Below are 14,256 nucleotides of genomic sequence, written 5' to 3' on the forward strand. Positions count from 1 at the left end.
TTTCCACAATGGTTGAACAAATTTACATTCCCACCAGCAGTGTAGGATGGTTCCCCTTTCTCCACAACCTCACCATTTGTTGTTGTTTGTCTTTTGGATGGTGGCCATCCTTACTGGTGTGAGGTGATATCTCATTGTGGTTTTAATTTGCAATTCTCTGATGACTAGCGATGTGCAGCACCATTTCATGTGTCTGTTGGCCATCTGAATTTCTTCTTTGGAGAAGTGTCTGTTCAGATCCTCTGACCATCTTTAAATTGGATTAATTTCTTTTATTTTTGTTGAGGTGGGTGAGCTCTTTATATATTTTGTATGTCAACCCTTTATCGGATTGTCGTTTATGAATATATTCTCCCATACTTTAGGATGCCTTTTTGTTCTATTGGTGGTGTCCATTGCTGTATAGAAGCTTTTCAGCTTGATATAGTCCCACTTGTTCATTTATGCTTTTGTTCTCCTTGCCCAGGGAGATATGTTCATGAAGAAGTTGCTCATGTTTATGTCCAAGAGATTTTTGCCTATGTTTTTTTCTAAGAGTTTTATGGTTTCATGACTTGCATTCAGGTCTTTAATCCATTTTGAATTTACTTTTGTGTATGGGGTCATACAGTGATCAAGTTTCATTCTCTTACATGTAGCTGTATAGTTTTGCCAGCACCATCTGTTGAACAGACTGTCATTTCCCCGTTGTGTGCCCATGGCTCCTTTATCATATATTAACTGACCATATGTTGGGGTTAATTTTGGTACTTTCTATTCTGTTCCACTGATCTGTGTGTCTGTTCTGGTGACAGTACCAGATTGTCTTAATTACTGTGGCTTTATAGTAGAGTTTGAATTTGGGAAGCAAGATCACCCCTGCTTTATTCATCCTTCTCAGGATCACTTTGGTGATTTGGGGTCTTTTGTGGGTCCATATGAATTTTAAAACTATTCCAGTTTGTTGAAGAATACAGCTCATTGAAGAATGCTGTCAGTATTTTGATAGGCATTGCATTGAATCTGTAGATTGCCTTAGGCAGGATGGCCATTTTGACAATATTAATTCTTCCTAGCCAAGAGCATAGCATGAGTTTCCATTTGTTAGTGTCCTCTTTAATTTCTCTTAAGACTGTCGTGTAGTTTTCAGGGTATAGGGCTTTTACTTCCTTGGTTAGACTTATTCCTAAGTATTTTATTCTTTTTGATGCAATTGTGAATGGAATTTTTTCCTGGTTTCTCTTTCTGCTAGTTCATTAGTGTATAGGAACCCACAGATTTCTGTGTATTAATTTTATATCCTGCAACTTTGCCAAATTCAGATATTCTAGTAGTTTTGGACTGAAGTCTTTAGGGTTTTTCTTATGTACAATATCATGTCTTCTGCAAATTATGTCAGTTTGATGTCTTCTTTACCAATTTAGATGCCTTGTATTTCTTTGTTTTGTCTAACTGCCATGGCTAGGACCTCCAGTACTATGTTGAGTAACAGTGGGGAGAGTGGGCATCCCTGTCTTGTTCCTGATCTCACAGGAAAAGCTTTCAGCTTCTCGCTGTTAAGTATGGTGATGGCTGTGGGTTTATCATATATGGCCTTTATTATCTTGAGGTACTTGCTCTCTATACACATTTTGTTGAGTTTTTTATTACAAATGGATGTTGAATTTTGTTGAGTTCTTTTTCAGCAGCTATAGAGATGATCATGGACGATCATGTGGTTTTTGCCCTACTTTTTGTTAATGTGGTGGATGACATTGATGGATTTTTGAATGTTCTACCATCCTTACATCTGTGAGATTAATCCCATTTGATCATGATGTATGATCCTCTTGATGTATTTTTGAATTTGGTTCAAGGGTGGTTTCTTTACTATCTAACCATCTAATTTAACTCTCTTACTAAGCTATTAGAAACACAGTCTGATGATTCTTTATTTTCTCCTTTACTAATCCTCCTCCTGCATTCTTTATGTGTTTTATTCTGTTCTCTTCGTGTTCCCTTTGATTGCTTTTGTGAATAGTTGATTTTATTTTTTTGCCTTTAGTTAGTATTTGGTTGATCCTCTCTTTGCTGTGAGTTTATTTTCTCTGGTGAAATCTATTTAGCCTTAGGAGTGCTTCCATCTAGACCAGTCCCTTTAAAATATCCTGTAGACGTGGTTAGTGGGAGGCAAATCCCTCCAACTTTTGCCTGTCTGGGAACTATTTCATCCCTTCTTAATATTTAAATGATAATCATGCTGGATACAGTATCCTTGTTTCAAGGCCCTTCTGTTTCATTGCATTAAATACATCATGCCATTCTCTTCTGGCCTGTAAGGTTTCTGCTGAGAAGTCTGATGATAGCCTGATGGGTTTTCCTTTGTAGGTGAACTATTATCTGTCTGTGGCTGCCTTTAATACCCTTTTCTTGTCTTGGATCTTTGCCATTTTAATTATTATGTCTTGGTGTTGTCCTCCTTGGGTCCCTTGGTTGGGAGATCTGAGAGCTTCCATGGTCTGAGAGACTATTTCCTCCCCCAGTTTGGGGAAGTTTTCAGCAATTATTTCTTCAAAGATACTTTCTATTCCTTTTTCTCTCTCTTATTCTTCTGGTACCCCTATTATGTGAATATTGTTCCGTTTGGATTGGTCACACAGTTCTCTTAATATTCTTTCATTCCTCGAAATCCTAGTATCTCTCTCTGCCTCAGCTTCTCTGTATTCCTGTTGTCTGATTTCTATTCCATTAATGGTCTCTTGCACCTCATCCAGTCTGCTCTTAAAAGTCCTTCCAGAGAGTCTTTTATTTCTGTATTCTTCCTCCTAACTTGTTCCTTTAGCTCTTGCATATTTCTATGCAGGTCCATCAGCATGGTTATGACCTTCATTTTGCATTCTTTTTCAGGAAGATTGGTTATATGTCTCCCCAGGCCCTCCTCTCTCAGGGGTTGTCTGGGTGATTCTGGACTCACCAAATTCTTCTGCCTTTTCATGGCGATAGAGGTAGTCGTAGGCAGGTTGCGCATGTGTTAGCTGGGAGAACAAAGTCCCTTCCTGCTTGCTGGCCGCCCTTCCCCTCTCTGCTGCCTGTGTTGGTTCCCCGCACACTGGGAGCAGCCCTCTGGGTAGCCCAGAGCCCTGCAGGGAGAGGAGGCACGCCAAGTGTGCTCTCCTGCAAGAATGGCACCCCTTCGTGCCTCTGTGCCAAGAAGCTGCTCGCCACTGGCAGCCCTGGGACTGGCCTGGGCGGCTGCTGTGGGCACAGCTGCTCTCAGGCTGCTCAGCCGCTGTGGTGGGGCCATGCCGGAGGGGGAATGAACAGCAGGCTGCTTTTGCCGTGAGGGGCTTCGGGGCTGCGTTGCCTCCCAGGGGGCTGGGGTGCCTGGAGTTCCTCAGGATTCCCAGCCTGCTGGGCAAACTGTGCCGTGACATTTCCATCCAGCTGTGAGGCCCCTGTCCCTTTAAGACTTTCAAAAATCACTTGCTTTTCTTTTGTCCCAGGGGAGCCGGCTGCAGGGACCCGCTCGCAGATTTTACTATCCCGTTTCCCCAGTATCCAGCGCACCATGCAATGTGTGTCTGTGCTCCCGGTGTGGATTACTAGGCCTGGTTATTGAGCAGTCCTGGGCTTCCACTCCCTTCCTGCTCTGACTCCTCCCCTCCCGCCAGGGAGCTGGGGTTGGGGAAGTGCTTGGGTCCCGCCAGCCGCAGCTTGTATCTTACCCGCTTCCTGAGATGCCAAGTTCTCACAGATGTAGACGTAGCCTGGCTGTTGTACTGTATTCTCTGGCGCCTCTTTTAGGAATAGTTGTATTTGTTGTATTTTCAAAAATACATATGGTTTTGGGAGGAGATTTCCACTGCCCTACTCATGTCGCCATCTTGGCTCCTCCATGTTCTAGGATTTTCAAGCTCATTATATTTGTTTTATTCCCACTCTAGAGTGGATTTGTATATGTTTTCATTTATTGTCTGTAAGTTGTGGTCTTTTTCTGAAACTATACCATCAGTGCTTATGGTAGTTGAGACATGAACATATTAATAATTATGTTTAAATATAAAGTTAAGTGAAATGCCCTTATACCAAAAGGTAGTTTTCTTACCTGTGAAAAGTTGTGAAAGCTTTGTAGAAGCTTCCTGTTATTACACAAATGAAAGGCAAACAATTTATGTAATAACAGAATGTGCCTGCAACTTTTGACCATTATAATCAACCTTCATAAATCCATGATTGTTGCACATCTGCCTTAGCTTCATCACTTACTGTCAAAAAGACTTTACAATTCTAAACAACCTTGCAGCGCCAAAATAGATGAAATGAAGAGGTAACAATGGCCTGCAGTGTGAAGGTCATTTTCACCAATTTGCAGCATATTTTCCCCTTTGACTTTATCTATGAGCAGTTTTCAGGGCAACCTAACATCCCAGGAGCTGTAACTCAGCACATGCACACACACATACAAAGGCATCGCCCCTAGTGGCACTTCAATGACTGTATGGCAGTGTGACTTTTATTTTAGCATGAAGTGGCCAACCACTTGCACATACATTTAAGAAAGGATGGGCCATTTTATGTCTTTTCCCACAAAGTTCATTATATTCCCAAATACTCACTCCCGCTGGTTGCCTTCCAACCTAGAAACCCTCTTGGCAGTTCTCTGGTCTTATTCAACCTTTAAAACTAACCTTTGGAAGACAAGATAAAAAAGAGGCTTTGGATGTTTGTGGGATAAACTTGAGGTACTTACATGGTGGTAGCAAAGAAACAGAAAAGCTTTCAAAGTAAGGACAAGCACGGATAGGCACTTTAAAAACATAAGGCCACCAAACTGTCAAACATTTTAGCTGACCAAAATGACATGGTGCTTCCCACGGGGAAAAAAATGTTTCTGGATTAAAACATTATCAACATCACTTTCCCCTTCAACAAAACCCAGAAGTGTAACAGTATATTAAAACTAGCTATGAATTGTAAATATTTAGGTTGAATTTCATATCATAGCAAGTTCTCCCCTAGTGATCACATATTCCTTAGTTGAACACATCAGACATATAATACGATTATATTTTAAACTATGAAATATAGACTGGCTTTTCTAAATATGCACATTTGAGCAATTACTGGAAGGATTGATTTCTCCAAGTTTTATCTAATAAATGAATTTGCCAAAATACTTTGAGAGGAAACAAAAGGGAAAATTGGTTGGTATGAGAGAAATCTAGATTCTACATCTGGTGTCATATTTTAGCCTCACATATTTGAAATAAACACATGAAGTGAGGGTATAAATGAGACTGATATTTTTTGATAAACATGCCAGAATTTACACACCCAGATGAACGTTGTTATTTAGAGCAGTTTACCTGAAGCTGTACCCATATTCAAATTCTGGCGTTAGTCAAATCACCATGGACTTCTGCTTTTGGGAGGACTTTCAAAATCCACAGTATAACCTCTGAATATCCTCCATGGTAGAAAATCATCATCTTATATGATTAAATTTCTAGAAATGTTCAAAAGTAATTTTAGATTCATATTAGGTAAAAAATTGGGTGATCAAAATGAGTTCTACTTTTTCTGGCTCAAGTGATAATACACAAAAGGCATTTTGATAGGCACCACTATAAAACAGTGAGACATCCAGTCCTTTTTTTCTCAACTTAATATTGAGAAATCAACATACTTAACTTTACTGGTTACAATTACCTTTACCCATTTAAAAGGGTATAATTCAGTGAATTTTCAGTTATATATATCCCTGGGATCACCACAAAAATCACAATACAAAAATTTCCAACACCCCTAAGAGTCCTTGTTCCTCTTTGCAGTCTGGAATCTAGCTAGTATCAAACATGCTTGAAATGTGGGAGCCTTACCAGAGTAAGTTTATAGCCTCCCAAGGAGGAGACATGAGATAACATGGTATTTAGGTATAGAACCTCCACTAATTTGGGAAGGACCCTGAGTGAACCCTTGAAACATCTGTGTTTAACAGTAAAACACATTCCCAGTTTCAAAGGCTAATGTTGTAAACAAACCCAGAATTGGCAACCCAAAGCTTATTTGATCCATAAGGAATGACACTGTGTGACTAGACTCCAGCAGGAAGAAAAGCCCAGCTATCAAAGAAAAATGGAAGGGAGAGTTTTGGACTCAGGAATCTTTGGTAGCAGAAGTAGGCTGCTACTCTAGTAGGAGGACGGCAGCAGCTGAATTTTCAGGTCATTTGAAAATCACATGTTTGGACGAGGTATTTCCTGTATACGATCTAGTCACATGAAAGTACAGCTTGATCACTCTGTGGTCACACCTTGTAGGATTTCCTTTTACAACATGTATTAAGTGATCAATTTAAATAGCTAAAGCAATGTAGCCTGTAGTCCCAACAAGGAGAGTGGTAACTGTATTTAGTATACTTGGTCAAGAGAGGCAGAATTCTCAAGTGTCCGATAGGACAAATGGAACCAATGGCACTTAAAATGAATGCTGTGTCAGTTCATGAGGAAACCTCGAAACCCAAAGGGTTAACACATTAGTCTGTGGTTTTAATGTTAAAGGCAATCCAACTTGACAAATCATTCATTTAAAAAATTTTAACTGTTCAAATTACTCTTTTAGGATAGTAAAAGTAAAGCTGCATGTTCTCTTATTTCAACCTAAACACAAAGACTTTTTCAAGGAAATTTTAATTCAGACAAGGATAAACAAACACACCCTTCTCAAGTGAATAATTTTGTCCTTCTTATAAGAATGTGCACCAGTGGTAGTATTCAAGAAAATATCAGTATTTAAACTTTTCACAGGATTGTTTCAAATATTTCTCTACAGGGTTGAAATTGAGGATGAAGAGTTTCTTCTTATTTGAAACAAACAATGTAGTTTGGAGGTAACATTTGATAGACAATAAAGCAGAGCAGAAAACCAGTAGTGTTTCATTCACTTTCTTAGCCTAGCTGGAGACCTCAGTCACGAATCACCATACAGAAAATGTTTGCATCAAACTTAAGGCTAAAATTGTATCTCCTGAGCTTAACCATGAACATGGAAAATTTCAAATGTAGTTGTGTAAATCACACTTTGGCTTTGCAGAATACCATTTTGAAAACTAAAACCTCCTTGAGTAACTATAACTTTAAATACTTTCTGTAAAAAGTGCAAATTCAGTGTCATCCTTAAATGTGTTCAAAAATACCTTGTTCAATAAAATGATTTTGTGTATTTTTAGTTTCAGTATAAACAGAAATAGAGCATTTCATTTTTTCCCCTGAAATGTACGGCTGCTCAGATTAAGCTGTTTTGTTCCTTTTCCAATGTAATCATTTATAGCCAACTATTATTAATAAACACTTATAAACAATGCATTTTACACTATCATTGAAACAGCAGAAACACTTAAAGGAGACCTCCCCATTCCAATATATTTGAAAAAATACATGATTGAAAATAAGTATCATTCTAACTTGTGTTTCCCATTAAACCAAGCTGTGACTATTGAATATTTAAGCATTGAATAGCATTTATAAAGAACTTGGAGATGATGATACGACAGGACCAATACAGCTATAAAGCTATAGCTTACAACACTGAGAAAACTTACAGGCCTTCTCCTGGAAATTTCTTAAAAGAGTACCCCAAATATGACACATGTTATACAGAACAGTTTGAATCTGTGGGTGAGAACACACGTAAACTGGATCAAGCGGATCATTATTAAACTAGTATAATTAATAATAGGTGGCTATAAATGGGTATAAATCTAGTATAAACTAGTATAATCTGGGTACATTTGGGCAATATTTTCTCAAGTATGAGTTGACATTTCTTTTTAAGATTTTGTAGTAATAGACTTTTCAGCAATTAGCTTTCCCCTCATTAATTTAGATTCCTTAAGTTTTACTGTCTTTTATTTTTCTAATCGATATTAACTTTTAGGCCACCAGAGCACTGGTTAGCATACAAGAATAGCTTATTTCCCTTTCATTCAAATAACTCACTCCAAGTCCCAGCCTAATTTCTTTTAAGCATGATTGCGTATGTAACATTTATATATTGGTTAGATAATTCAGGACAATTAAAAATTAATATCTGAAAAAGCTCTGCAACCAACATACACAAAGAACTCCTATAACTCAATAATAGAACACAATTTGAATATACTTCAAAAGGGAATATACACAACTAGCAAATAAACAAGTGAAGAAATGCTAAACACAATCAGGGAAATGCAAATTAAAACCATAACAAGATATCACTTACTACACACCCACCAGAATGGCTAAAACCAAAAAAACTGACACAACCATATCTTGACCAGGATGAAAAGTGGAACTGTCATACATTGCTGGTGGGAGTGTAAACTGGCACAACTACTTTAGAAGAATGTTCTGCAGTTCCTTAAAAAACTAAATATACACCTAACTTAAAGACCAAGCAGTTCCATTCCAAGAGGGATGAAAAGAAAAATGCTAATAAAGACTTGTACAAAAAGGTTCAGTTTTATTCATATCTAAAAACTGGAAATGTCCCCAGTGTCCATCAACAGAATGGACAAACAATGGCATATCTTTACAATGAATGCTGCTCAGTAATAAAAGGGAAATACTGACACAACATTGATGAGATTCCAAATACATTATGCTGAAAGAAGCTTTATGCAAATGAACACATACTCTGATTCATTTACATACACTGTGAAAAATAGAAACTAATCTATGATGGGGGAAATATCAGAAGAACAGTGTTTGAATAGGGGTGGGGATCAGGGAAGCAGGGATTGGGAAGGAGTATGGGGGAATTTTCTTGAGTTATGGAAATGTTACCTTGATAAGAGCTTGGGTTTCACAGATGTGTCATTTGTCAAAATTCACTACATCAAAGACCTATTCATGCATTGCAGTGCATGGAAACTTTACAAGAGCAAAAAAAAAAAACCTTTTAACACTGACTTCCAGTTGACAAGACGCATGCTGAAATATTTAAGAGTAAACTGTACTTAAGTTTGCAATTTTCTTTGTAATGCATCAAAAATAAGGATTTATAAGGCAGGTATAGTAAATGTTAATTGTAGAATCTAGGTGGTGGATATACATATGCTCATTGGCAATTATTTCTACTTCCTATTACGTTTAAATTTTTTCAAAATAAAACACTGGAAAATAAGCAGTGAGCAAAGGAAAAGAACTAGGTTAACAAAAGCCAAATCTACATTATGCTTCAAAACAACTAGGAGGAAAACTTTTTGGGTAGCTGAAACTATTTCAGCAGAGCTAAAGGAATGAAAGAAAATTGAAACAAAGTTCAACTGCAGAAGTAAGCAAAACAATTGACTATAAAATGGTGGAGTTCTTTTTGGTAGGGCTATACATGTGATAGAACATTTCATTTCTATTGTGCTAAGAACACATACCATGAGAGCTACCCTCTTAACATATTTTGAAGTGTAATACAGTATTGTTTTCTATAGACACAAAGTTGTACAGCAGATCTCTAGAACTTATTCATCTTACATAACTGAAATTTATCAGGATAAAAATTGTCACTTTGATCAGGCTAATATACCAACAAGGAAACAAAACATTAGTTTTTTTGTTTATTAAAGTCACTGACATACAATCTTATGTTAGTTTCAAATACACAACACAGTGGTTTGACATTTACCCATGTTATCAAGTCCTCATCCCCTCTAGTGCAGTCGCTATTCGTCAACACTGGAAAACATTACAGAATCATTCATTGTATTCTCCATGCTGTACTACTGTTCCTGTGACCAACCTATATTATGATTGTGGACTATTGTGCCCCTTAGACCCCTCCCTTCAACCACACCCCCATGATCCCCAACCCCTCCCCTTTGGTAACCATTAGTCCCTTCTTGGTGTCTATTAGCCTACTGGTATTTTTTTCTTCTGTTTTGCTCTGTTGGGAGTTATACTCCACAAGTAAGTGAAATCCTGTGGTATTTGTCTTCCTCTACCTGGCTTATTTAACTGAGCATAACATCCTCTATATTCATCCATGGTGTTGCAAAACACATTAGTTTTTTTTTTAAGTCTAAAACTTTACTACCCCATTACTAGGACAGAAACTTTTCTATAATTTTGTAAACAATGTGAAAAGCCTGTATGACATAGTTTGAAAAAGCCAAAAGGTCTCCAAGAAAAGATCTGCCTGTTGATTAGGTACAAGGGCTGACCACTCACTTAACCCCAATAAATCAATATTGTTAATCAGTAATATCTGGCTAAAATAGATCTTAACATTTTTATTGACTGGCCTGAATTCATAAGAATTTATTCCGTTTAACTTTAATACTGTTGAAATCACTTTTTTCACAAAAGGTTTAGCCAGTGGCAGGAAAGAGTTAAAATTAAAAAAACAAAAAGCTGTTCAACAGTAAAGGATTGCTTGGTTTTCAAGCTCTAGACTGGCTATTTAGGAGAAAAGTGAACTCAGAGTGGTGGTGATTAGAAAACACAATGAAGCAGTAAAACCTAAAATGGTTTGCTCACTTCAATTAGTTTTAACTACAAATAAATGTCATGGATTAAAAAAAATTAATTTCTACATGTAGCTAGTGAATATTCTTGAGAATTACAGAATTTACCAATAGCTGCCTACAGCATAGGGTTGCCTTAACCCCCAGATATATTAAGAAGGTACCTACCTATAGACATTTCATGTCACCCTCTCTAAAATCTTATGTTTAATTTTTAGTATTCAAACCACCTGATGATGTAACTGGCCTGTTGCTGGGCTGCTGCTTCCATACCTTTAGACAGTAAGCTATCATTGCGTTACATAGAGAACTTGGCCCAGTGCTCTGGGTGGAGGCAGAGACGCTAGTGCTCGACCTACCACCAGAGAACAAGCCGGGTAATAAACCCTTTCACCCCAGAGAACGTTTTGCTGTCAGTTTCTTTGGTCACACTGAATCCATAGTGAACTTACCCAGGGATGAAACCCACTGGCAAGACAACAGATTACCTCCATCTTCCCTACCCCCAAGACAATAAAAGGATCAGTGTATACTCCTTGATTATTTCTCTGAGAAGACTGTAATACATAAACAAGTATAGACTATACTTGGATGATTTAAACAGACCACACATCCTGGTGACTTCAACACAGGTGACAGTAACAATTAAGCTTATCTAGTAGATACCACTGGTCCCTAGTTTGTAATTTAACAAGCATCTCATCAAATTACATTAATTAGGAACAGAACACAGCAACCTACAAATTTAAAATTAAAAACAAACCAAGTGGAAGCCTAAGACAAGTGTGCCTGTCTTAAAACCAGTTTCAAGGCCCACGTTCTCAAGACAAGACTGCAATAATCTAAAACACCCCTTAGAAGCTAATTTAGTGAATCACTGACAGTTGAAGGTACAGGACAATTCATTTGTTGACAGTCATGTGTGTTTCAGAAACATTAGCATAGAAAAATGTTAGACAGAGACTGCTCCATGTTTTAAGCTTGACTAAAGCAAATATTCCCTTGTAACATAAAACAATTTGTACCTGTATAAAACAGGAGATTAGCAGAGAAGTTAAAACACTAATAGACAAATTGTTATGAAGCCAGTACACTCACTGCCTTCCATCTTTCTTTACTAAAGTTGTCACATACTTGTACAAAAGGATTTAAGATCAAGGATGCAAAAACAAAACACAACCAGTTCCGTGTCTTATGAAGCACAAGCCTTAACTAGGTCACTGATTTGGAACTCATTAATTATCATTCGTCTCGAGAATAGCACATTGAAGATATGATACCTTTTTTGAAATGGATTCCAGTCCAGTTCTTTCAGCTGTTACAGCAGCTCAAGTCCCAAAGTCTCAGTATTTTTTGCCTGGGGTGTAACTCAAGGTTGGAAAGGACAAGCATTAATGATCTTAATATAAAGACTTTATAAATATTAAGACAATATAAATAACTTTTGTGGCAAAGAATACACTTTAAATAGATGTTTGTCAGGTGAGAAACTGCAAAGCATTCGTGATCAATTAGTCCTCAGAGAACTGACTCAGAAGAATCTTCTGGTCTTTAGGTAGATGAAAGGGAGAAGGCAGAAAGGCTGATGAAATACATCTCACAAAGTCAGAGACAAGGCAGGCCTGGAGAGATACAAGTCTAAAGACAAAAACTGAAAGATATAACAACAACTGGAAGTACAGGAGAATGAAAAAGTAAGTCTGGATCAAAGTTCCAGAAGGAAGTAAACAGACTTAAAAAAATGCAAACTAAAAAGAAACATTCTCAAGGGAAAACAACCAGATATGGTAGTACAAGCATTGCAGTATCTTACGATCAAATAACTTTTCAACTGGTCCCATCAATTCTTGCCATAAATTTCTTATTTTGCAAGCAAAGTAGAGTGGAAGAAAACACACTTGAACAATCAAATGTCTGTTACTCTTTGCTTCCAGGAAAAAGTGAAATGAAAATCACACTAATTTGAGCAATTTTAAATGCAAATTTTATTCACTGCTAACTGCAAAGAACACCAATTCAGTAGTGTGCAGTAAAACACTTACATAAATCCAGTATTAAACAGAGCATATGGGATAAATCTAAAGCGCAGCACTATGTGCCTTTGATATGTTTATCACAGAACACAACTCAGTTCAGACAATTAAGAAAGAATTTAATACTGCTAGTTACCCAGAAGCAAATGCTCTTGGTTTCATAAAAAAGCAGTTGTTGCACTTTTCATGGTTTAATATGGTATGTAATATCTGAACCAAGGATATAGTTCATGTGATTTATTCTTTTTGTCAGTTGGTACCATCAGCTAATACAAAGTTGACAAGCCTGCTGAAAGGAAAACAGTTGAGTACAATGAAGTATGCTCAGTATGTGGCTAGCTGCACATCCACCTCAATTTCCTTAACCACAACCCAGAGCAATACTCCTTTATTTTAAAGTACTATTTAAACCAGAAGATAAAATAATTTTAGAGACAAATATAATAGTAACCACTCTTACAACCTAACTCAAACACTAACATAAAACAATTTTTAAAAACCAGAACAGCAAGAAAAATGGCAGTGTTAAGAATGCTTCATACTGCTGAATCTTACATATTTTGAGATACATGATGAGAAGCTAATGGAGGTAAAGCAATATAGCCAACTGGCCCAGGTCTCATAGAACCATGAATATGACAAGAACCACCACATGCTGCACCAACTGGATGCCAAGGGACACCGTAAGGATAATAAGGCACAACAGGAAGGCAGGATTCAAAACCAAGCAAAGATGGCTGCCCAAAGGGATCTGACATCACTGGATATTGGACTGCTCCATGAGGCACAGGTGCAGGGTCAGCATTTGGAAAAGTATCTGAAATAAAGAATGTAAACAGTATGCTTTATATACAAAGATACACAAAACAACATAAATGGATGATCTTACAGGTAAAAATAAAATTTATCACTAAATATAGGAAAGATCACAACAATTATGGTGGGAGCACTTTAGATATCAGCGTTGGTAATTTGAGAGGTTATCAGAAGATTGTATGAAAATTTCCTAAAAAAAGTGTGTGTTGTGTGTATATAATGTGTCAAATATATTCTACCTAGAGAAAACTATCTCTCTGGGATCATATAAGTACCAAAACAGACTAGATGCTACTTTCTCTAGAGTCCTTCTAGTCAATTCAATTCTTTTAACAGTCAGTTGCAATTAAGTTATTCAATAGCTTTCAGTGTAATGCATATCATCCAAATAACTATTCTGTATTTCTTAAGCAATTAATAATTCAGATGTCTAAAATAGTGACTGTGGCATCTGCATTTTACTTCACTAATGGACAGTGACTGCAATGGGGTAAGGGGGGGACTTGATAAAATGCGTGAATGTAGTTATGACATTGTTTTTCACATTAAACCTTCATAAGAGTATGTATTAATGATACCTTAATAAAGAAAACTTGGGTGTCTATACCATCTAGCCTACACTTTAAGGTAAAGGTCTAAAGAGCACCCTAAAAGACCAACAATTTAAGTGTCATGTCTTGAATGTCATAAAGATATTAGCCTAAGTTTCATTTTACAGCACTTGAGCTACCTTAAGTCAGTTTTAGTGGACACAGACGCTGTTCTGACCCTGCTATAGTGAGTATATAAATAGTAACAAAAAGGAGTCCTTCATTACTTGGGATAACATAGATTAGCTCATTCTGTGAAATTAAGACTGCCAAGGTCTCATGGTTTACTACAATTGAAAATTTATAAATGGTACATGGTACAAAAATACATTAAAGGTTGAAACTTAAAAATTTTTATTAC

General features: G+C 37.1%; 1 pseudogene; it reads right to left on the reverse strand.

The window, feature by feature from the left end:
• Positions 1–13,040: 13,040 nt before the first annotated feature.
• LOC130682199 (putative bifunctional UDP-N-acetylglucosamine transferase and deubiquitinase ALG13) overlaps positions 13,041–14,256 on the reverse strand; it is a 124,257-nt pseudogene continuing 123,041 nt past the window's right edge.

The sequence above is a fragment of the Manis pentadactyla genome, chromosome Y (assembly GCF_030020395.1).
Source record: "Manis pentadactyla isolate mManPen7 chromosome Y, mManPen7.hap1, whole genome shotgun sequence".
Classification (NCBI taxonomy): domain Eukaryota; kingdom Metazoa; phylum Chordata; class Mammalia; order Pholidota; family Manidae; genus Manis; species Manis pentadactyla.